The sequence below is a fragment of the Macaca fascicularis genome, chromosome 5 (genome assembly GCF_037993035.2).
Source record: "Macaca fascicularis isolate 582-1 chromosome 5, T2T-MFA8v1.1".
NCBI classification, from domain to species: Eukaryota; Metazoa; Chordata; class Mammalia; order Primates; family Cercopithecidae; genus Macaca; species Macaca fascicularis.
This window is the reverse complement of record NC_088379.1, coordinates 76732975-76756421: the sequence shown is the minus strand read 5'-3', so window position 1 is coordinate 76756421 and position 23447 is coordinate 76732975. Positions and strand designations below refer to the sequence as shown.

General features: G+C 40.2%; 1 pseudogene; it reads right to left on the bottom strand.

Moving 5' to 3' along the window:
* Positions 1-21432: 21432 nt before the first annotated feature.
* LOC123573849 (small nucleolar RNA U3) lies at positions 21433-21541 on the bottom strand (annotated as a pseudogene).
* Positions 21542-23447: the final 1906 nt, after the last annotated feature.

Genomic DNA, 23447 nt, shown 5'->3' with positions numbered 1-23447 from the left:
ACATCTGGTGTTGTTTTCAATTAAATATTACACCACTAAACTTTGATTAAAAACTGATTTAAAATTTTAATAGTCCCTCCTTTAGAAGATGGCAAAATGCAAAAAAGGAAAATGTCATTCATTTAAATTGTTTTCTTTCTCTTCTTTGTTGCTCTATTTTAACTGGATTCCCATTCATGACTGTTTAAAACCCACACAATTTTGGATGCAGTAAATCGAGATACATAAATAAGATTACCATACCAATACTGCTGTTCTCACTCTTTTACTGTTGATACCTCATTTTGTTTTTATGCTTTAATTAAATTGAGTATATTTTATGTTTCAGTTTGCTTTAAAACAACTGCAGTGCATATAATTGACACTATTTCATCCCTGATAGAAAGTGCTGAGTTGAATTAAACACACCAGTTCCATTTCTCTTTATATTTAATCTGTGGCAAAACTAAGGCAGAAATAATATGAACTATATTTCTTCTCCAAGTTGCCATGATAGGTGAAAACAACTAACCATCTAATAATTACTAATAAAGACTGAAATGAAATCTTTAGTGTAACTCTTATCTATATAAAAATAGATATTTAGTGGTATAAGCTAATTTTACTTAGTAATTTTCCCCAAGTGGTACGTAACAAATGATAAACACATAATTGCTATTCCAGGTACTCCATATCAAGCATAAATCTTCAAGCACAGATTTTAATATATTTTTACTCAGGCTATCAGGTTTAGCCTAAGTATTTATAGTAGGGAAATGATAGTATGCAATGTTTCTACAGAATAGGGATTGATGAACTTTTGTAAAGGGCCAGATAGTAGATATTTTCAACTTTGTGTGGGCCATATTATCTCACAATTACATAACCCAGCTGTTACAATATGAATGCAGCCATGGACAATATGTGAACAAATGAGTATAGCTGTGTTCCATAAAACTTCATTTACAAAAACTGGTGGTGGGCCAGGTTTGACCTGTGGGCTATGGTTTAATAGGTTGACCCTTATTATCGATGATAATGACCAAGTGCTAGCTAATGTTCACTGCTGAGAAAAATCAATAGGTCAATTCATGAATTAGGGTCCTGCATATACTTTTGTTATCATAGGTATTTTGTTTTTGTTTGTCTTGCAATAGTTTGTCTTAATTTAATCTGTTGATTCCCATGTGGGAATTTCCTCCGCAATCTTATATTTTAAAATAGGGACCTACACTCATCAACATTTCCACAAGTCTAAATTAAGTCATCAAATAATTACCATGATTAAAATTAGCTATCTTCTCTTCTGCAGTGGTTCAGGCAACAACTGTAACATGTTTATCTTACACAAACTTGGCTTAAGTCAGGCCAGACTTTGCAAGCTCTTGGCTTCATACCATTTGATATGATTTTTCTCTGTGTCCCCACCCAAATTTCATCTCAAGTTGTGATCCTTGGTGTTGGAGGAGGGGTCTTGTGGGAAGTGATTAGATCATGGGAGCAGATTCCCCCCATGCTGCTCTTGTGATAGTGAGTTCTCACGAGCTGATGGTATAAAAGTATGTGGCACTTACCCTTTTGCTGTCTCCTACCACCATGTGAAGGTGTTTGCTTCCTCTTCCACTTTGATTGTAAGTTTCCTGAGGCTCCCACTCATGCTTCCTGTGAAGCCTGAGGAATTGTGAATCAATTAAACCTCTTTTCTTTATAAATTACCCAGTCTCAGGTAGTTCTTTATAGCAGTGTGAAAATGGAATAACAAACCACTAAATTTTTGTTTTAATAGAGAGAGATAGGGTCTCACTCTGTTGCCCAGGCTGGAGTGCAGTGGTGCCATCATCACTCACTGCAGCCTTGAACTCCTGGGCTGAGGTGATTCTCCTACATCATCTTTCCAAGTAGCTATGACTACAGGTATGCACCATGATACCTGGCTAATTTTTACAAAATTTTTTGTAGAGATGGGGGTCTCTCTATGTTGCCCAGGCTGGTCTTGAACTCCTAGCCTCAAGTGACCTTGGCCTCCCAAAGTGTGAAGATTACAGGTATGAACTACAGTGCCAGGCCCCATTATATTTTAGATATCATTTTCGTTTTGGGAGGCAAGAGGGTCAAGTACAGTGGTATGATTTGGCTGTGTCTCCACCCAAATGTCACCTTGAATTGTAATAATCCCCACGTGTCAAGGGTGGAGCCAGGTGGAGATCACTGAATCATGGGTGTGGTTTCTCTTATACTGTTCTCATGTTAGTGAATAAGTCTCATGAGATCTGATGGTTTTATAAATGGGAGTTCCCCTGCACAAACTCTCTTGCCTGCCACCATCTAAGATGTGCCTTTGCCTCTCTTTTATCTTCTGCCATGATTGTGAGGCCTTCTCAGCCACACTGAACTGTGAATTCACTAAACCTCTTTTCTTTATAAATTACCGAGTCTCAGGTATGTCTTTATTAGCAGCATGAGAACAAACTAATACAGTAATTGGTACTGGTAGAGTGGGGTGCTGCTGTAAAGATACCTGAAAATGTGGAAGTGACTTTGGAACTGGGTAACAGGCAGAGATTGGAACAATTTGGAGGGCTCAGAAGAGGATAGGAATATGTGGGAAAGTTTTAAACTTCCTAGAGACTATTGAATGGTTTTGACTAAAATGCTGGTAGTGATATGGACAATGAAGTCCAGGGTGAGGTGGTCTCAGATGGAGATGACAAACTTGTTGGGAACTGGAACAAAGGTGACTCTTGCCATGTTTTAACAAGAAACTGGTGGCATTTTGCCCCTACCCTAGAGATTTGTGGAACTTTGAATTTGAAAGAGATGATTTAGGGGATCTGGCAGATGAAATTTCTAAGCAGCAAAGTGTTCAAGAGGTGACTTGGGTGCTGTTAAAAGCATTCAGCTTTATGTATTCACAAAGATATGGTTTGGAATTGGAACTTACGTTTAAAAGGGAAGAAGAGCAGAAAATTTGCAGCCTAATGATGTGGTAGAAAAGAAAAACCCATTTTCTGAGGAGAAATTCAACCTGGCTCTAGAAGTATGCATAAGTAATGCAGAGCCAAATGTTAATCGCTAAGACAATGGGGAAAATGTCTCCAGGGGACGTCAGAGGTATTCTTGGCAGCCCCTCCCATCACAGGCCCAGAGGCTAAGGAGGTAAAAATGGTTTCTTGGGCTGGGCCCAGTGCCTTGTTGCTTTGTGCAGTCTTGGAACTTGGTGCCCTATGTCCCAGCCATGGCTAAAAGGGGCCACCGTAAAAGTCAGTCTGCTGCTTTAGCAGGTGCAAGCCCCAAGCTTTGGTGGCCTACATGTGGTATTGGGCCTGTGGGTGCACAGAAGTCAAGAATTGAGGTTTGGGAACCTCTGCCTGAATTTCAGAGGATGTATGGAAATGCCTGAATGTCCAGGCAGAGGTGTGCTGCAGGGGCGGAGCCCTCATATAGAACCTCTGCTAGGGCAGTGCAGAAAGGAAATATGGGGTGCAAGCTCCCACACAGAGTCCCCACTGGGGCACTGCCTAGTGGAGCTGTAAAAAGAGAGCCACCATTCTCCAGAGGCCAGAATGGTAGATGCATTGACAGTTTGCACTGTGTGCCTGAAAAAGCCAGAGACACTCAATGCCAGCCTGTGAAAGCAGCCAGGAGCGGGGCTGTACCCCACAAAGCCACAGGGAAAAAGCTGCTCAAGACCATGAGAACCCACCTTTTGCATTGGTGTGACCTGTATGTGAGAGATGGAGTCAAAGGTGATAATTTTGGAGCTTAATATTTAACTGCCCTGCCGGATTTCTGACTTGCATGGGGCCTGTAGCCCCTTAATTTTGGCAAATTTCTCCCATTTGGAATGGGTGCATTTATCCAATGCCTGTACCCAAATTGTTTCTAGGAAGTACCTTACTTGCTTTTGATTTTACAGGCTCCTAGGTGGAAGGGACTTGCCTTATCTCAGATGGGACTTTGGACTGTGGACTTCTGAGTTAATGCTGAAATGAGTTAAGACTCTGGGGGACTGTTGGGAAGGCATGATTGGTTTTGAAATGTGAGGACATGAGATTTTGGAGGGGCTAGGGGCGAAATGATATGGTTTGGCTCTGTGTCCCCCCCAAAATCTTACCTTGAATTGTCAAGAGGAGGTCCAGGTGGAGATAATTGAATCATGGGAGTAGTTTCCCTTATACTGTTCTCATGGTAGTGAATAAGTTTCATGAGATCTGATGGTTTTATAAATGGGAGTTCCCTTGCACAAGCTCTCTTGCCTGCTACCATGTAAAATGTGCCTTTGCTTCTCCTTTGTCTTCTGCCATGATCATGAGGCCTTCCCAGCCATGCTGAACTGTGAGTCCAATAAACCTCTTTCCTTTATAAATTACCAAGTCTTGGGTATGTCTTTATTAGCAGCATGAGAACAGACTAATAAATACAGTGAGAAAGTCAAGAAGCATTTCTTTAATGGACTTTGAAAACTGGATACTACGATTTTGCTAATAAGCAGGAAAGACATTTTTCTTTGTTTTTTTTTTTTTTTTTTTCTGTGCATGATGGTACATATACAAAATGTAATATATGCCTGTCCCACATTCATGTCATATTCCCATGGTGACTTTGCCACCCATAGTTTTCTATAGGTACAGTATTTGTATTCAAGAACAGTTACTGACTTCCACATCAATTGCTTTGTAGCAGAATAGCTGCCTCCTGGTCTATAGTGGCTGACATGAATTCACTTTTTAAGGGGGTATTGCCTCAATAAAAAGAATCTGGAGATGTTGATTTTCAGAGGAGTGTACACCTGGCCTCCAAACAACTTTCATCATATGAATAGGCTGAGGTGGCTTACACAAAAACAAAAAAAAAGGACCTCTTTTTCTTAAAGCACTAACATTTTGTTGTGTAGGCAACATTGCCTTACATGTTTAAAACATATTGTTTTAAACAGGTTGTAGGGAGGAATTAATAATATGTATACATAATTTTATTGAGGGTTTATTATGTACCTGGAATTTTGAACATGTTTTCTCTAATCTTTACAATAATCACATGCAGTAGGAATTATTGGCACTTTACTTGCACAGAAAGGAAGGCTTAGGCGGTAAATGATGGCAAAGGTGGTAAATGATGGAGTTGGGATTCCTGCTTAGGCCTCTTTGGAACCAAAGCTCTTATCTATCTTTCTCTTATGACACTTTTTATTTTTTAGGAGATAGGGTCTTGCTCTGTTGTCCAGGCTGGAGTGCAGTGGCACAGTCATAGCTCATAGTATCCTTGAATTCCTGGGCTCAAGCAATCCTTCTGTTTCAGCCTCTTGTGTAGCTAGGACCGCAGATATGTGCCACCCACCTGATGGGGTCTTGCTATGTTGCCCAGGCTGGTCTCAAACTCTGAGCCTCAAGTGATCTTCCTGCTTCTGACTCCCAAAATGCTGGGATTACAGGTGTGAGCCATCATGCCCAGACAGCTATATGTTTTGATACAGCTCAAGGCCAGTGGTTCTCAAAGCCTGGGCCCCATCCTGGAGTAATTTATGTACAATGTCCAGGGCAGGATCTGGATGTGGAGATATATTTATAGATTTTATTTTTTAGAGCAGTTTTAAGTTCTCAGCAAGATTGAGCAGAAAGTATAGAGAGTTCTTATATACCCTTTCCCCCACACAGGCATTAGCCTCCCCCGCACTATAGAAAGCTATGAGTGGCAAAGGCACTATGACTATGGGAATATGACATGAGTGTGGGCCAGGCATATATTACATTTTTCATCCCCCAGCAAAGTGGTACATTTGTTAGAATTGATGAACCTCCATCGACGCATCATTATCACTCAGAGTCCATAGTTTACATTAGGGTCCACTCTTGGTGTTTTACATTCTATGGGCTTAGGAAAATATATAATGACATGTATTCACCATTATAGTATCATACAAACTCTTTCCACTGCTCTAAAAATGCCCTGTGCCTGCTTATTTATCTTTCCTTCCCCACTAACCCTTGGCAACTGCTAATCCGTTTTGCTGTCTCCATAGTTTTTCCTTTTCCTGAATATTACAGAGTTGGAATCATAGCATATGTACTTTTACAGGTTGGCTTCTTTCACTTAGCAGTATGCATTTAAGGTTTCTCCCAGGATGTGGAGAGTTTTAAAAAGCACCCCAGGGAATGTTAACATGCCGCCAATTTTGAGAACCACTGGTCTCAGGGGTAAAATCTAGAAACAGCTAGCATTTAGGTAAAGACTGGGCTTCTCCTTGCTGCTAAGAGGGCAAAGTTGATCTTCATCACCCTTGCTGTGTTTCCCCATGTTGCTGTGCTGCCCAGTGGCCTTTGTCAGGAAGTCATATGCCCTCACTAGGCACACAGCTCATCATAACCTCTTGTACCTGGAATGGGTGTCAGATTCTGGCCCCATCATATTGTAAATAAATCTCTGGGTTATCCCTGCTAAGGATCTTTGGGTGGCATTTTATTATCTGATTCTTACCTTTCTCTTGCAAAGAAGCCTGGAGCAAGTCCTTAGCAGAGGTTGAACCAAGGTGTTTCTGACTTTGGGAAAAGGAATGGTTAATTTAGAATGACAGAATCTGGGAATGAGATGAAATCTGAGTTGAATTCTGAAATAAGGCTATAACATCTATAGCATGACAGTGGGGTTCGGCCGTTTTGGATGAGACTTTCTGGAAAGGAGGGAACAGTTTGAGACAAGATCTGAAGCAGGGAAGACAGAGTGACTTAACAGAAATGTGACTGCCTATCAGAGCCAGGGGTTTTGAGTAGCCCACAGGAATGGGGTAGTGATGTGTTGCACATGCCCTTGTGGGAGATAACTCTGCAAAGGCTGGTGAGTCTTCTCTTAGGCATGTCTTAGTGTCTTCTTCACCTGTAGATCCCTGGAGACTCACCACCTCTCATAACCTTTGGAAAGGGTAGCCTCTGACTCTTCTTCCTTGACATGGCAGATTGGACCAAGGCTGAATGCTAGAACTAAAAACACTAGTTCTAGCTGTGTTTTTAGTTCTAGCATCCACCTTTGGCCCAATTTCTATATTTAGAAAAACTAAAAGTATCTAGAGTGGTTTTAGTTTTAGCATTCAGTCTTGGTTCAATTTCTATATTTGTTGATTCAGATGCACGGGGGAGATCATCTAGCTGGCAAGAGAACTAATCAGATGGTCTCACATGAGCATTTGAACTAGCAAATATACAAATTTCATAGTAGAGGGTCCTGAGTGTGAACCATCATGCATTTAATAAGTGCTGATTATCTGCCTCATGCTTTTCTAGGGCCTATCGATACATGGATGTACAAGGCAAAGTCCTTCTTTCACAGACATTAGGTTTAAATGGGAAAATGAACAAGTAAATAAATAAAAAAATGTCAGGTCATAACAAAGGCAATGGATGAAACAGAGTCTTTTGACAGAGTATAATCGGGAGAAACAGATGTCATCAAATGGTGAGCTTGGGGGGAGATCAGAGAAGACCCTTGAAAGAAGGTGACAGGGGATAATAGATATGGAGGCCAAGGCAAAAATTAGGAAAAGAGTTGACTAGAGCATGTGTGTCTCATGGAAAAACTAGAGATGGGGGTAGCTATGTGGTCCCTCAGAGATTTAGGGTGCCACAGGTGATTCCTGGTTAATTTTTGGTTCCTTTGAGCCATTTCCTCTCTTGCATTCTTTTAATAACATCTCTACACACACACACACACACACACACACACACACACACCCTCTCTTGAGCTAGTTTAAGTGGATCTTGCATCTTGCATGCCAGAGTGCTTAAAAACAGGGATAAATTGAGGAAGATTCTGAATGGTAGTCTGTGGTTTTGGACTTAGTTCTGTCTCAGAAAGGGCTTTTGAGCACTATAGAGTGTCTTTATGCACTGGTGTCAGGGAAAACACATTCCTTTTTTGAGGATGGAAAGCTACTGATTGTACTGAAGCTTGCATTCCTCTGCCAACTGCTGGAACAGGAAAAACAACCATCATCCTGACTGCCAGCAGTCTGGCCAGACACCACCTGTTCTCAGTGCCTGTGTGGGGTGTTTAGCTTAGCTAGGCAGCTCCAACAGCACCTGGGATGCAAAAACATCCTGAATTTCTCCAAACACCACAGCAGGGCTATTTAAACAGCACAACATTCAGGAAATAGTCATTATCTCCACACCTCCTGCATTCAATGGGATGGATTATTGGATGAGCTTCAGAGGGCAGCTCCAGGGAGTGCCAAGTCCTCCCAGACCAGATCTCCCATCCGTATGAATGTGCCATTTGTGGGCCAATGCGGCTGGGCTTCTCAGGTTATTGGAGAGGAAGTTGGGCTTGATTCTCTCTGCCTGTGTGGAGTCCTTTCTGTATACCAAATGAACTGTCAGCATCAGCACAAAAAATGGGTGCAGACTTGGGCAGGGAAGAGGAAGACTGCTGCTGTTGCACATATTTTCTATAGGGAGCATTTTGGACCATTAAAAGGGGAAAAATGTGAAGGTGGGTGAGCGAGCCTCATCTATCTCATTTGCCTTGGGATAGAGAAAGGATGTACTGGTAGCCATCAGTCAGTGTCTTCCTTCCCTTCATTTGCCCCCCTTTTCCCCCTATATTGGCAGGAGCCCAAAGCAAACCATTGATGTTATAATTTCTGTTCTTGTACATTTGCTGAGGGGAGCTTTACTTCCAACCATGTTGTCAGTTTTGGAATAGGTGTGATGTGGTGCTGAGAAGAATGTATATTCTTTTGATTTGGGGTGGAGAGTTCTGTAGATGTCTATTAGATCCGCTTGGTGCAGAGCTGAGTTCAATTCCTGAATATCCTTGTTAACTTTCTGTCTCATTGATCTGTCTAATGTTGACAGTGGGGTGTTAAAGTCTCCCATTATTATTGTGTGGGAGTCTAAGTCTCTTTGTAAGTCTCTAAGGACTTGCTTTATGAATCTGGGTGCTTCTGTATTGGGTGCATACATATTTAGAATAGTTAGCTCTTCTTGTTGAATTGATCTCTTTACCATTATGTAATGGCCTTCTTTGTCTCTTTTGATCTTTGTTGGTTTAAAGTCTGTTTTATCAGCGACTAGGATTGCAACCCCTGCCTTTTTTTGTTTTCCATTTACTTGGTAGATCTTCCTCCATCCCTTTATTTTGAGCCCATGTGTGTCTCTGCATGTGAGATGGGTCTCCTGAATACAGCACACTGATGGGTCCTGACTATCCAATTTACCAGTCTGTGTCTTTTAATTGGAGCATTTATCCCATTTACATTTAAGGTTAATATTGTTATGTGCGAATTGGATCCTGTCATTATGATGTTCGCTGGTTATTTTGCTCGCTAGTTGATGCAATTTCTTCCTAGCATCAATGGTCTTTACATTTTGGCATGTTTTTGCAGTGGCTGGTACCAGTTGTTTCTTTCCATGTTTAGTGCTTCCTTCAGGAGCTCTTGTAGGGCAGGCCTGGTGGTGACAAAATCTCTCAGCATTTGCTTGTCTGTAAAAGATTTTATTTGTCTTTCACTTATGAAACTTAGTTTGGCTGGATATGAAATTCTGGGTTGAAAATTCTTTTCTTTAAGAATGTTGAATATTGGCCCCCACTCTCTTCTGGCTTGTAGAGTTTCTGCTGAGAGGTGTGCTGTTAGTCTGATGGGCTTCCCTTTGTGGGTAACCCGACCTTTCTCTCTGGCTGCCCTTAATATTTTTACCTTCATTTCAACTTTGGTGAATCTGACAATTGTGTGTCTTGGAGTTGCTCTTCTCGAGGAGTATCTTTGTGGCGTTCTCTGTATTTCCTGAATTTGAATGTTGGCCTGCCTTGCTAGGTTGGGGAAGTTCTCCTGGACAGTATCCTGCAGAGTGTTTTCTAACTTGGTTCCATTGTCCCCGTCACTTTAAGGTACACCAATCAGACGTAGATTTGGTCTTTTCACATAGTCCCATATTTCTTGGAGGCTTTGTTCATTTCTTTTTACTCTTTTTTCTCTACATTTCTCTTCTCGCTTCATTTCATTCATTTGATCTTCAATCACTGATACCCTTTCTTCCAGTTGATCAAATAGGTTACTGAAGCTTGTGCATTTGTCATGTAGTTCTCCTGCCATGGCTACTCGAGGGTCAGGGACCCACTTGAGCAGGCAGTCTGTCCGTTCTCAGATCTCAAACTCCATGCTGGGAGAACCACTACTCTCTTCAAAACTGTCAGACAGAGACATTTAAATCTGCAGAGGTTTCTGCTGCCTTTTGTTTGGCTATGCCCTGTCCCCAGAAGTGGAGTCTACAGAGGCAGGCAGGCCTCCTTGAGCTGTGGTGGACTCCACCCAGGTTGAGCTTCCCCCGCCCCGCTCTTTGTTTACCTACTCAAGCCTCAGCAACGGCAGGCGCCCCTCCCTCAGCCTCCCTGCCACCTTGCAGTTAGATCTCAGACAGCTGTGCTAGCTATGAGGGAGGCTCTGTGGGCGTGGGACCCTCGAGCGGGATATAATCTGCTGGTGTGCTGTTCACTAAGACTCTTGGAAAGGCACAGCATTAGGGTGGGAGTGACCTGATTTTCCAGGTGCTGTGGGGGTCCCTTGGCTAGGAAAGGGAATTCCCTTACCCCTTGTGCTTCCCTGGTGAGGCGATGCCTTGTCCCGCTTCGGCTCTCGCTCAGTGGGCTGCACCCACTGCCCAACATGCCCCAGTGTGATGAACCCAGCACCTCAGTTGGAAATGCAGAAATCACCCGTCTTCTGTGTTGCTCACGCTGGGAGCTGTAGCCTGGAGCTGTTCCTATTTGGCCATCTTGGAACCGCCTCCAGCAAACCATTGATATCAAGCACTGGATGATAGCAGTTTGGTCTGGTTAATATTCTCATCAAGAAATCAGGTTGGTAATTAACAACTATATGAGACTTTCAAAATACTTTCATTTTACAACTGCCTATTGTAACCCTCTAGTGTACCCTGATGTGCATACCTGTTCTTTTGTGGTTTTAAAACTTCACTGAAAAGTCAAACACTTTATTCAAGTGAATTTTACAGATCTGGATTAAGAAGTAGATCAACTGAGCTGCTTCTTAGGCAGAAGCTAAAGGATGCTGGAATAAATCAGAAATATGGCACTTTTAAAACTCAGGTTTCCACCTGCTATTATTTTCAAAAGCATCAAAATGTATATCGTTTTTGGTCCTAATGAAGTAGAGCCCCTCATCTGAAAATGAAAACAAAAGCAAAACACTCTTTGATGGTGGTGGCCAATTTGGTCTGAATGTTTTGATGACTCCAGCATGCCTGCAGTTCATTTGGCCCCAACAAGTCCTGGCAAGACAGCTGACAGAGGCCTGAAGTTGGCAGTTGCAGTCAGCTGAAATTCTGAAACCCAGCAACATATCACTTAGTCCCACTTATTGAGAAAAAATGATTTACTCTCTCATATGCACTGTAATCCCTTAATGCCTCCCAAAATATATCTGGTTTGGAAAATCTCACACATCCTAAATAATAACACATATTTCAGAAAAGAGAATGTTTTGTTAACAAGAAAGGCAAAACAAAACACAGTAAAATCACCCTGAAAAAGCCATGTAAGCTGCTTCTATTCCCAGTGACTCTGAGGGACTTGGTATAACGCAACAGTGCTTTGTAGCTAGGAATAATGGAAAATCAGTGAAATGAAAGACAATTGCAAATAAGTCAAAATATTATGTTAATGATAAGTGTATATAATTGTCTCTTGTTCTGAACATAAAGAAGGAGGTATACAGTTTTTTTCAAGTGAAGTTAGTTGGTTTCTCCCTACTCTCATTGAAAATGTGTTGAATCTATATTTGAAGAATTGGCACAAACCATTAGCCAACCCAGAGAACCCATGTGCCTCAGTGAGCCTGATTAGGTGGCATCCCAATATACATCAAATAAGAGTAAGGCCTCTCTGGCTGAAGTGGAAGGCTGGAAACCCACAGCTTCGCCCCTTGCCGGCTGCCTTTGAGTATCTTCTGTGAAGCAACTTGCAAACCATGGCTCTACTGGATCATTGTCTGATGACTCCTAATCTTTATTTCTTTCTGTGTCTTCACCAGTCTACCCTCACTCCATTTTTGTCTTTTCCACCACCCCTAAGCTGGAGTTCCCAAAGCCAGTGCTCAGAGCAGCGCTGGTGCCTGATGAAGTTCACACTACTATCTGAAGAGTGGTGGAAGAAAGGCACGATTTAGTGAGTTTTTGCAAAGCCAAATTGTTCTATTTAAGACTTTTTTCATTATGAGATAATGTCTGCTCTATTTTTTGGTTGTTAAAATGTTCTTTTTTAATGAAATGATGAGAATAGCAGATTTTTAAAAACTCATTTTTTTGGGCAAAATAGAAAATTACTAGCCCTATGTTAGTCCCCAGATTTTTTTTTTTTATTAAAATCATAATTTTTGGGTTAAATTCTAAAACCTAGGCACCATTATGTTAAGGTACATTTAAAAAATTTAGTAGATACATAATATTTTACATATTTATGGGGTGATATTTTGTTACATGCATAGAATGTGCAATGATAAGTCCGGGTATTTGGTGTATCCATCACATTGAGTATTTATCATTTCTTTCTTTCTTTCTTTCTTTTTTGAGATGGAGGCTGGAGTGCAGTGGCACCATCTCAGCTCACTGCAACCTCTACCTCCTGGGTTCAAGTGATTCTTGTGCCTCAGCCTCCCAAGTAGCTGGGATTACAGGTGTGTGCCACCATACTCAGCTAATTTTTGTATTTTTAGTAGAGATGGGGTTTCGCCTGTTGGCCAGGCTGGTCTTAAACTCCTCGCTTCTAGTGATCTGACCAGCTTGTCCTCCCAAAGTGCTGGGACTATAGGTATGAACCACTGTTCCTGACTAGTATTTATCATTCCTATGTGTTGGTAATATTTCAAGTTCTCTCTTCCAGTTATTTTGAAAAATACACCTTGTTGCTAACTATAGTCACCCCACTTTGCTATCAAATATTAGAACTTGTAACTTCTATAGAACTGTAAGTTTGTACCAATTAACTAAACTCTCTTTATCCCTCCCCACCCCTACATAACCATCTCAGTCTCTGGTATCTATTATTCTACTCTCTACTTCCATGAGATCAACTTTTTTAGCTCCCAGGTATGAGTGAGAACGTATGATATTTGTCTTTCTGTGCCTGGCTTATTTCATTTAACATAATGACCTCCAGTTCCATCATGTTGCTGCAAATGACATGATTTCATTCTTTTTACAGCTGAATGGAACTCCATCGTGTATATACCACATTTTCTTTCTTTATTTTAAAAATGAAAGCAAATTTGTTAAGAAAGTAAAGAAATAAAAGAATGGCTACCCCATACGCAGAGCTGTAGCATGGGCTGCTCGACTGAGTATACTTGTAGTTATTTCTTGATTATATGCTAAACAAGGGGTGGATTATTCAAGATTTTTTAAGGAAAGGGGTGGAAATTTCCTGGAACAGAGGGTTCCTCCTTTTTTTTTTTTTTTTTTAAGACTATATAGGGTAACTTCTGGACGTTGCTATTGCATTTGTAAACTGTTATGGTGCTGGAGGGAGTGTCTTTTAGCATGCTAATGCATTCATAATAAGCATATAATGGCTGGGTGTGGTGGCTCACACCTGTAATTCCAGCGCATTGGGAACCCCAGGCAGGTAGATTGCTTGAGGCCAGGAGTTGAATACCAGCCTGGCCAACATGGAGAAACCCTGTCTCTATTAAAAATACAAAGAATTAGCCAAGCATGTGGTGTGCACCTGGATTCCCAACTACTTGACTGAGGCACGAGAATTGCTTGAACCCAGGAGGTGGAGGCTGCAGTGAGCTCAGATCATGCCACTGCACTCCAGCCTGGACAACACAGTGAGACTCTGTCTGAAAAAAAAAAAAAAAGCATACAATGAGCAGTGAGAATGGCTAGAGGTCACTTTCATTGCCATCTTGGTTTTGGTGGGTTTTAGCTAGCTTCTTTACCACATCCTATTTTATCAGTAGGGGCTTTGTAAGCTGTATCCTGTGATACTAGTCCTGTCCACCTCTTATCTCATCTGTGACTAAGAATGCCTAACCTCGTAGGAATGCAGTTGAGCAGATCTTACCCATTTTTTACCCAGCCCCTATTCAAGATGGAGTCACTCTTGTTCAACTGCCTCCAACATATTCCCACCTCCACCTTTTACAAGGGAACCCTCAATCCTAAGGGTTGTAGAGGGATAAAGATTCATCTTCTGTAACTTCTTCAGGCTAAATAGGGGCAATGCTATTCCTGCCTAACTATTAGGGTATTTGTATGTAGGACAGAGAAGAACTCAGTCAGAAAGTGTCAATATGCTGAGGGTCATTCATAACTCTGAGTTCCAACAAAAGGTGATATCTGGAAGATTAATAAGTGTACAATTTAAGAAAATGTTGAGTAAGCTTATCCTACATTCCTACAAAGGGTACAACAGCAATATATGTCACAACAGCAAAGCAAAGTAAGTAAAATTATCCCAAGTAAACTAAATAGCTTTCCATGAACTGGGCAATTGTTGGAACCAAGCTGATATGGAGTTGCTAGTTGTTTCCAATATGTGCCAGAATTAGAATACTGAACTAGATATTTACATTACCCATCCCTTTTGTTTCTTCTGAGCTGCAGCCAGAGATCACTGGTTGATTCACAGGAATAATCAGGGTTAGTCTAAATTGCAGAAAAAAATTTAAAAATAACGCATGAGGCTAGAACCTAATAACAAGTGTACCATGGTTTTTGAAACATAATCTTTTTCTCCCCAGTTCTCATTTTGATTAAAAACAAATCATGATAGGACTGAACTGTTTGCAAAATAAGCTTTAGTTTATACTTGGCCTGATTATTTGTATAAAGTATAGGAAGAATAATTCACATAGACTTTTTAAGTTGACCTTGATGGAACTCTGTTCCATAAGGAATCTCAGATAAGACTTTTTTTTTTTTTTTAAAGCCTTGAGCCCAGCCATGGCTTTGTGCCATTAAATACCTATATGAGTTGGATACATTCCTCTCTCTTGAGGTCTCAAGACAACTTGGGGCTACTAGGCCTGTCAGGAAGTGACATTCTTTACTTACCACAGGTCAGGAAATCTGTACAGGGACTGTATAGACAAAGAATGAGACCAGTTTTCCCAAGGGGCTTTTATTGACTTTATAAGTAAACTTTAATTCTTTAAAGAAGTCTGTCTGTACCTGAAAGCATGCCATTCCAATAAAAGCCTCAATAAAATAACCAGGGTTTCCAATCATGTCCTGTTACAAAAGAAAACAGATCCTTTTTACATCTATGCAAATAATGATATTGCTATAAATTAAGAATACTTACAAATAAGCCAGGCATGGTGGCTCATGCCTGTAATCCCAGCACTTTGGGAGGATGAGGCAGGCAGATCACTTGAGATCAGGAGTTCGAGACCAGCCTGGCTAACATGGTGAAACCCTGTCTCTTCTAAAAATGCAAAAATTAGCCTGCTGTGGTGGCAGGCACCTGCAATTCCAGCTACTCAGGAGGCTGAGGCAGGAGAATGGCTTGAACCTGGGAGGTGGAGATTGAGTGAGCCAAGATCATGCCACTGCACTCCAGCCTGGGTGACAGAGCAAGACTCTGTCTCAAGAAAAGAATAAAAATAAAAGAATACTTTACAAATAGTTTCCAGATTATGGAGAAATCAGGTAGAGAGAAACAAATACACTTCAAATTTTGTTTGTAGAAGTATACTTTACTCAATTGTTAAAAACTATAAATAGCTCAAAAGAAAAGTTTTCTTGACTCTGAAAAACAAAACAAAGGATCAGTAACATTTTAAGCAAAAAATCACAAAGGGGATTATTTCAGTCTTCTATTAGTTAAGTTCATGCAGTTAACCTCTGTTCTGCTTGGTATTCATGAACATTTCAGCTTTCCATGAGAGTCCTGAAAGATTTTTCTGTATTCTAATGTCACAATCTACTAAGTTATCAGAAACCTGCATTCAAGAGCACCTGTCAGAGTCCTATAGCTGATTATAAAACTGCCCTTTAAAGAGGATCAAAACAAGACAACAATTGTCTGTAGATGACAAAGTCTTAGGGCAGCCACTATTAAAGCCACAATTGACTAGAAATTTTGGTAACTTCTTTGGCATACAACAACTTTACATAACGATTATAATTGTAAATAATGTACACTAAGTCAGAATTATAGGAGTTTCCCATAATTTTGGATATTATTTATTTGGTCAGAAAAAGACATAATTTACAATATGATTTTGGAAAGTTTGTCAAATATCAAAGGTTTAGAAGACTTGGCACTATAAAATAGAATTTCAGGTCACCATAAGTCATTCATTTAGCCAAAATGATAACTCAACAATTTAAAAAAGGCAATAACTTTTACTTATTATTAGAGAAAAGACTTAGATTTCCAAACATCTGTCTCTTTTCTTTCCTTTCTTTTTCCTATAGTTTATTTAAAAGGCAAACAAATTTATTATTACTTTTAATATTACATGAAAATTTTGTTCAAGAGAGAAAGGGGTGATGTTTCCATACCTTCCAGGTAGCCAAGAGCATGTATCTCTGATCAAAGTGCAAAGAGCTGAGTATCCCCCCATAACTGCTATTAATATCAGCCATCCTCAAAAGTATATTTCCTACCTACTTATTACACACCAAAGCTCTCTCATAATATGAAGTAATTTCTGATATGCTCCAAAGCTGAAAACATCAGATAATGCAATGCAAAGCAGAACAGAGCCTTAGATTTTGAGAGAGATCTATCCACTTTCAATTCCTGGGGTTTCATGAGGAAAATGGTGTTTTTTTCCCCCAGGCAGGGTCTGTGGTGCCTCTTCTGTTTTTCCCAAGGAGTTCCAGGCTGTTAGAAATTATCTTAGGATAATTTCTCTCACTTTTGCATCAACAGTGGCAAGAAGACAAAATAGAGAAAAACAATTAAGTCAGCTGAGAAGAGAAAATTTTTTTTTATACAGAAAAATAAGATCCAGTAAGAGAAAAAACCATAATGGCCTTTAAAATATATGTATAGCATGGATATTGCTTTTAATTTAGCTGACTTTTAACCAAATGTCTTATTACCAAAGTCTATCCAGAATAAACAGCAAGTATTTCTGGTTTTTGAACTTTACCAAAGGTAACCTCCCAGGTGCTCAGAGAAAGGAAAACCCAAGATGGGAAGTCAGAAGTTGTACATGGAGGGCAAGAGAATCAGCAAATGGCAAAGGTCACACAAATATCAACCAGAAAGTACTCATTCCCTAGTCTGAAAATGGAACCTGGGATGCCATTGTGAAAAGACAAAGCCTTAGCTCCTAAGCTACAGCACTGGGCCGTTTCAACTGCCCTTTCCAAAGGGACTCTAGAGGCAGCCAATTTTGAGCCTGCAAAGGCTTTTAACTGCTCAAGAGAATTTTTAGAGCTATGACATGAGTTCCAAAATTCCTGTCTCTGAATTTTGGCAGAGACCAAGAGCAAATACTGCCATGTGGTTACAAGGACAAGTTCCCAAGGACATAAAACAAGATGAGAGGGAAATATCATCTAGTTTTTGTTTGTTTGTTTCAGGGAAGCAAAAGTTGGTAACTGACTAGTTTGCTGGGCTGGCTTGGACAGGGGACTTATGGGGTCCTAGGCCTGTGTTCTATCCTAAGGTACCCCTCTTTATGACACAATGATACAGAAAGACAAATTCATTGCGTAAAGTCCATCGGATTTGTTACAGCCTAACACTAGCCTCACAGATTATTTTTTCCCATTATTCAAAACCTTGCAGAGGAGATGAACAGTGATTTATTTACCATTCACCCAACCAGTTTGCTCCGAGAGAGAGGCCAGAAGCCTGACTGGTAAGAAATTCTTACTCTTTTGCTGGCATGCTAGATTTCTGGGTTCCCTTTTCCTCAGCACCTGTAGTGACCCTTTTTGCCACATTATAACCCTGGGTGCCAAGCCACAACACAAAGGAAAGCCATCTTTTTCTGTTTCATAGAACCATAGGCAAAAGCCTATCAAGTTTACAAGATGCCATCCGAGGGGTTGCATGGGTTAACCAAATTCACATTTTCCATTCTGGCCAGAGCAAAATACATTTGACAAAACACAGACACTAGCCACCCTGTTTAGTGCCCAATATTGAACTGGTGAGGCTCAAACTTGCCCCTGGTTGGGCCCTGCTATCTTTAATCCATTCAAAGTGGGGTGGAATGACCTCTAACCAGGAGTTTCAAAATGTAGCCTCTGGGCAAGATGGAAGAGCAGATGGTCTCCTTGAGTAACAGACAAGATAGGAAAAGGAAAGGAGAGAAAGACAGAGAAAAGCATTGCCTGCAGTGTGGTGAGGAAGGTGAGGAGCTCAGGGAGGCCAGAGAAAGACCCACTGTTGCCCATTGCAATGACAGTGAATCAAAAGTTCAGGCAGCTGCTTGTCAGTTACAAAGGTATCTTTTCCAGCAGTCCCATAAGCTCTCAAGTTTCTTCCTTAGGGGAGAGAAAAGCTCTTCATGTCCTGTGATCCTAATTCTGTCACCCATAGCCATCAGCAAAGAGTGTAAGGCAGATTAATCCAAAGATAATAGTGGTTAACATCCCATAATGTCAAATCTATTTTTAACTGAGAGATTTTACTGAGCGGGGCCTTTAACCCCCTAAATCTTAGGAAGGACTCTAACCTTCCTAAGCTGGGACTTGAAACCAAGTTTGGTCAAGTGTCCTTGCTTTTTATTAAAAGGGACCTTTAGCCCTCTTTGTCTTAGGAGGGATTCTAACCCTCCTAAATTGGGTCTCTAACCCAATCCCAATATTTACCCTGGTGAAATGTACCCGCCCTCTTACCCAAAGTCAGCCAATTCTTGCTGCAGTCCATTTCCTTTGAGTTGGGGGTCTTCTCACTATAGTCCCTTCATGGTTTTCCAGGAAGATGTTATGGGAAAGGGGTCCCAATCCAGACTGCAAGAGAGGGTTCTTGGACATCATGCAAGAAAGAATTCTGGGTGAGTTCACAGAGTAAAATGAAAGCAAGTTTATTAAGAAAGTAAATTAATAAAAGAATGGCTACCCCATAGGCAGAGCAGCCTATACCACATTTTCTTTATCCATTCATCCTCTTAGATTGATTCCATATCTTTGCTATTGAGAACAGTGCTGAAATAAACATACAGGCACAGGTATACACTTGATAAGATGATTTCTTTTCCTTTGGATAAATACCCAATAGTGGGATTGCTAGATCATATGGTAGTTCTATTTTCAGTTTTTCGAGAAATCTTCATATTATTTTCCATAGTGGTGGGACTAATTTACATTCCCACCAACGATCTACAAATGTTCCCTTTTCTCTACAGCCTCACCAGCATCTGTTATTCTATGTCTTTTTAGTAACAGCCATTCTGACTGATGTGAGATGGCATCTCATTGTGATTTCAATTTGCATTTCTCTGATTATTAGTGATGTTGAGCATTTTTTGTATACCTATTGGCCAGTTGTATATCTTCTTTTGCAAAATGTGTATTCATGTTCTTTGCCCACTTTTTAATGGGATTATTATTATTATTTTACTGTTGAGTTTCTTGAGCTCCTTGTGTATCCTGGATATTAATCCCCTGTCAGATGAATAGTTTGCAAATATTTTCTCCCGTTCAACAGGTTGTCCCTTTACTCTGTTGATTGTTTCTTTTGCTGCACAGAAGTTTTTTAATTTAATATAGCCCCATTTGTCTATTTTGTTTCTGTTGCTGTGCTTTTGATGTTTTAGCCATAAAATCTTTGCCTTGACCAAAGTCCTGAAGTGTTTCCTCTGGTTTTCTTCAAGTAGTTTCGTAGTTTTGAGTCTTACATTTAAGTTTTTAATCTCTCTTGAGTTGATTTTAAATTTTTTTTAATTTTAAATTTTGGTAGAGACAGGGTCTTGCTATGCTGCCAGGCTAGACCCAAGCTCCTGGGTTCAAGCAATCCTCCTGCCTCAGGCTCCCAAGGTGCTGGGATTATAGGCGTGAGCCACTGTGCCTGGCCTTGAGATGATTTTTGGATAAGATGAGAGATAGAGGTCTAGTTTCATTTTTCTGCATGTGGATATTCAATTTTCCCAGAACCATTTATTGAAGATACTGTCCTTCTCCCAACGTATGTTCTTGGTGCCTTTGTTAAGAATCAGTTGGTTGTAAATACATGGATTTATATCTAGGTTCCCTATTTTGGTCCATTGTTCTGTGTGTCTGTTTTTATACCAATATCTTGCTGTTTTGGTTTCTATATCCTTGTGATATATTTTGAAGTCAGGTAGTGTAATGCCTCTAACTATGTTCTTTTTGCTCAGGATTGCTTTGGTTATTTGGGCTCCATATAAATTTCTTTCGGTTCCACATAAATTTTAGGATTATGTTTTCTATTTCTGTGAAAAATGACTTTGATATTTTCACAGAGATTGCATTGAATCTGTAGATTGCTTTGGGGAGCATGCTTATTTTAACAATATTAACTTTTAAAATTCATGAGCACCAGGTGTCTTTCTATTTGTATCCTCTTCAATTTATCTCACCGGTGTTTTGTGGTTTTCTTTGTAAAGGTCTTTCACCTCCTTTGTTAAATTTATTCCTAGGTATTCTTTTGGTAGCTATGTAAATGAGATTTTTGATTTCCTTCTCAGCAAGATCATTATTGGTGTATAGAAAGGCTACTAACTTTTATATATTGATATTTTATCCTGAAACTTTACTAAGTTTATTTATCAAATCTAAGAGTTTTTTGTTGGAGTCTCTAGGTTTTTCTAGATATCTGATCATGTCATCTGCAAAGAGGGATAATTTGAGTTCCTCTTTTCAAATTTGAATGCCCTTAATTTATTTCTCTTGATGGACTGCACTGGCTAGGACTTCCAGTACTGTGGTGAATAGGAGTGGTGAAAGTGGGTGATATGGTTTGGCTGTGTCCCCACCTAAATCTCATCTTGAACTGTAGCTCCCATAATCCTCACGTGTGTTGTGGGCGGGATCTGGTGGGAGGTAATTGAACCATGGGGGTGAGTTTTCCCATGGTGTTCTTGTGATAGTGAGTAAGTTTCGTGAGATCTGATGGTTTTATAAAGGACAGTTCCCCTGCACACACTCTCTTGCCTGCTGCCATGTAAGATACACCTTTGCTCCTCCTTCACCTCCATCATGGTGGTGAGGCCTCCCCAGCTATGAGGAAGTGTGAGTCTATTAAACCTCTTTTTCTTTGTAAATTACCCAAGTCTGGGTAAGTTAATATAGCCCCATATTAGTCTTCGTGAGAACAGACTAATACAGTGGGCATCCTTGTCTTGTTGCAGTTCCTAGAAGAAAGGCTTCCAGCTTTTCTCCATTCAGCATGATGTTAGTGGTGGATTTGTCATTTTTGGCCTTTATTATGTTGAGGTATGTTCTTTCCATGCCTAGTTTGTTGAGAGTTTTTATCATGAAGAGATTTTAAATGTTATCAAATGCTTTTTCTGCATCGATTGACATGATCGTATTGTTTTTGTCCTTCTTCGATGCTCTACCCTTTCAGAGAATGTTCTCTAATAATTCACTACAGAAATGATCCTTGGAAGTACAGTCTTTTAAGGTACATTTTAAAGACCTTCTGTGTTTTATTGAAAAAAATAAAGGAAATATGCATTTTTAATTATAATGTTATACATATTCATTAAAAAGATTTAGAAAGTACAGATATGATAGAGTCTGTAACATAGAGTCTGATTAAGTATGAATGTATAAGTAATCACACCTTTTCCCATTCCCTTCGCTTTCGAAGGAAGACAGGATCTAGTGTTTTGCTGTGTTAATTGAGAAAATGTGAGGTTGCAGAACTGTAAGGTCAGAAAGACTGAAATAATTTTTAGTCAAAAGAGCCAGTGCAATTGGAAGAACAGAACAGACAACCAAAGCAGAGAGCTGGGAGTGGAGGGAGGGAAAGAAGGACAAAATTTTGTATGTATCTGCCTAGCTGTGTTCTGTGAAACTGAGAAGAAATATATATATATATATGAATGTAAAGATGTTTTCACAAGTGTCATGCCATTTAATAACTCTTCCCACTCTCTTCAAAAGAATTCCATAAAAATGTATGTTGCTTTTTAATGTTTTATTTTGGATTTTGGATTCTTTTGAATGCAAAACTGTATTGTGACTAATCATGAAATATCCAGTTTTATTTGGGTTACAAAAAAGAAAACATTAAAAATTCGTAATTCCATCTTTAGAATGTATTAGGGTTTAAAACATGGTAAAGATAGTATGTATGTATATGTTTATTTATTTTTTTGAGATAGGGTCTTGCTCTGTTACCCAGGCTGGAGTGCAGTGGTGCAATCTCGGCTGACTGCAAGCTCCACCTCCGGACTCAGGTGATTCTCCCACCTCAGCTTCCTGAGTAGCTGGGACTACAAGCATGTGCCACTGGACCTGGCTAATTTTTGTATTTTTTGTAGAGATGGGGTTTCACCATGTTGCCCAGGCTGGGCTCGAAATTGTGGGCTCAAGTGATCCATCTGCCTCCCTTCCAAAAGTGCTGGGATTACAAGCATGAGTCACTGTGCCAGGCCAAGATATATGTGTGTGCCTTTTCTTTTGTTTGGACCTCAGGTGAGATTCTTATCATTTCTGGAATCCCATGCCTGCATATGTTTCCTAGATGTTCTTTCAGGTAATTAATCCTTCCTCCAATTTATTCCTCCTCTTCTCCCTGCACCCAACAGAAATAAGTTGAAAATTCTTGCAGCTTTTTGATAAGAGAGAATGGACATAAAAAGCATCTAATGACTAAAAATGCTCATATAAATGTTGTAGAATCACTTCAATTTTTAATGGAAGTATCTCTGTTAAAAAAGGCCTAGAGAAGCCATCAAATATCAGAGTCCCTTGGTCTTGCAATCCTTAGTTTCTTACTCTTTTTGTTTTGGTGATCACTGTACCTCCTTCCTTACCCTTTCTCTTTTGTCCATTTCTGGACAGTTGCTCTTGACTTCCAGGAATTTCTTGGCACTTCTGAAAACCTAGTTTCCCTCGTCCCCTTCTTATCCCCATGGTGTCTGATATTACCTTTAATATCATCTTCTGTTATCTCTGTTGCATGTTGGTTCCACGAACATGTGCTGAATAGCTCCTTTTTGTCAGGCATGTCTCTTGGAACTGAAGATTGATACAAAGATAATTGAGATCATGGTCCCTGCCCTTGAAGGTGGGAGAGAGGAAAACCCCACATTAATTCACTATACAGAATCCAACTGAGATATCAACAACCCACACCATTTTACAGACATGACGGCAGGTGGGGGAGCTGGGGAGGACACCTTGGTCTGCATGACTCTAAAGATCTGCCTGTTCCCCTTTCACAGTGCTGCACTCCCTCAGCTATGGCTGGAAGGCTGAGAAGCAAATCCACCACAGTTAGGGAAAAGGAACGACCACATTGTGAGCATCTGCTATGTGCCTGTCACTCTGGATATATTGTTTAAAGGATACAAA